A 2,589-nucleotide genomic window follows, 5' to 3' on the forward strand; every position below is an offset into this window, starting at 1 on the left:
TCCCTCAATCACACCAAGTTTGCATCCCCACAGAAGACAGATAAATCACTAATTTACCTTATTTATTTATTTATTCTAACTATATTGACTCATTCTTATTTTGTCTTCATGACATCATATTCAAGGGCTAGCAATGAGGGAGAAGGAAGAGGAGGACTTGAGGTTTGAAGAGAGAGAGAGATAGATTAGATTCAAGAATAAAACTAAAATTAAACATAAAATTCCTAATATTCTAAATTATAAGACCAGTTATATATTCATATTCTTAAGAAAAATATGTTCATAACAATATAGTCTCCTAAAGATAAATTCTGCATATATATACACACATAAATTTATATATATAAATGTATGTATATATATATAAATTAAATGACTATATTCATGAAGAATATATTCATATATAGAATATATTCTGAAGAATATATTATTAAGAATTTTTCATAATCAAAAACATGTCTTATGCCTGTCAGTCTTTCCCTCCCTCTGGCCCTTAGTCTTCAGCTGCAGTAAAAATAAAAAGAACGTTATTTAGTAAACTGGGGGAGAAGCAAATTCATCATTACTTGAAAAGTTATCATGAAGAGAAAATGAAAACCGGTTAACTAAAATTAATAGAGTTAAAAGAAACAAGGTCATTTGGCAATTTGGTCACTTGATGAATTGACTTTTGGTTAATTGACCTAGAGCTCATTCCTACATAAGCCTTGCTTTTCTAAAGTGACATTAGCCAAACTTTTAATAGAAATTGGCAGGAGCCAGGTTATGCTTCATTTATGTAGATAATGGTCCTCTCATCTGGTCCCCATTATAACATGTTTTGATATAATCCTCATTTGGGATCAGTTTATTCTTTATATCTTTATTATTTTATCACCTAGATTTTTTTTCTGTTCATTGGGAATGGATTTACAGAGCGACTCACAATAAATAAACTTCTATCCAAATGATAGATGCAAGAAGCAGATAAGGATTAGGGTCCCTAGAGAATTTTCAATCACCAGCACAACTGGGAGAATGGGGTGAAGCTACGGGAAGTTCCTGCCTTGTGCAGCGGGGAGGAGACTGTTCTCCTCAGCTAATGTGTGGTGGTATGGAATTCAATCAATGAGATGAAAGCCTGCTGGCAGGATCCCCTCTTACTTTGCTGACAGTTTTCTCTTCCTTTTTTCCTTTCACCCAATAAATTCTGCTCTACTCACTCCGTATGCTTAATCTTTCCTGGTTGTGTGACAAGAACCCAGTTTTAGCTGAGCTGAGGAGCAAAGTTCTGCATTACAAATAGCCTACTATCTCCAAAGTCCCCAGAGAAATTATATTACACTTAATCTATTTTCTTTGAGGGTGACAGGATCCAACCATTTGACATGTAGATCTTTATTAACAGAACTAACATTTGTTTGCTTTTGGCATTTGAAAGTTCCTTATAATCAGTTTTCTATTGTGTCTGCTGAAATTTTGCTTCTTAATGGCCCATTTATTTTCTCATTTTTTTAAAAGTAGAAATTGGGCTCTCACTGTGCTGCCCAGGCTGGTCTCAAACTCTTGGGCTCAAGTGATCTGCAGTCTTGAGCTCCCAAAGTGCTCAGATTACAGGCATGAGTGACCACACCCATCCTTAATGTCTCATTTGGTTTTTAAGCAAAAATCCTGCTGATTCTTCATCATAACATTCTATTATAGTTTTTAGAGTGGCTATATTCCCCTTCATTCTCTCACCTCTGCAAATCTGATAAACATAATTGCCCTGATAAGAATCCTTGTGGTGTGGAAGAATCCTTCCCCAAAGCAGATCCTTATATGCTTAAGTTACATCAATCATAACATGTTTTCTGAGTTCTCTAACAAACTTTATAATCATCAGTTGTTTTTCTCTAACATTCCAGAACTCACATTTCAAAAGCAAATTTTAAATTTAAAATTAAGTGTTCACTATCTTTTCTTTTTTTTTTTTTCCAGACAGAATCTAACTCTCTAACCCAGGTTGGAGTGCAGTGGGCTGATCACAGCTCACTGCAGCATCGACCTCCCAAGCTACAGTGATCTCCCACTTCAGCCTCCTAAGTAGCTTGGAATACAGACACACAATACCATACCCAGCTAATATATTTTTTTTTTTTTAGAGATGGGGTTCCATTATGTTGGCCAGGGTGGTCTCAAATGCCTAGGCTTAAGGAATCCTCCTGTCTTGGCCTCTCAAAAGTGCTGAGATTAGAAGTGTGAGCCACTGTGTCCAGCCTATACGCTATATTTTGAAAATATATGCATTAAAATGTTTCATATCACATCTCAATTTTCAAATCAAGATGATAAATAATAAAACATAATTTTCACAGGAGCATTAAAAAGTAGCAATATCTCTCTATTTTAAAAATGAATTCTGCATTTGCACCTAAAATAAATAAATGACATCAATAAAATATGTAAATAAAACATTTTTTATTAAATATTCATATTATTCTGGTAAATAAAATTTCAATGTACAATTTGATGTGTAGAAGTTTTAACATTAGCCATCGTGAAGACAAAATAAAAACTGGTTAACCACAATTAATAGACTTAAAAGAAACAAGGTCATCTGGCAAATTA

Source organism: Aotus nancymaae, unplaced genomic scaffold, assembly GCF_030222135.1.
Source record: "Aotus nancymaae isolate 86718 unplaced genomic scaffold, 86718_ANA_hifiasm-v0.15.2.pri h1tg000002l, whole genome shotgun sequence".
Lineage (NCBI taxonomy): Eukaryota > Metazoa > Chordata > Mammalia > Primates > Aotidae > Aotus > Aotus nancymaae.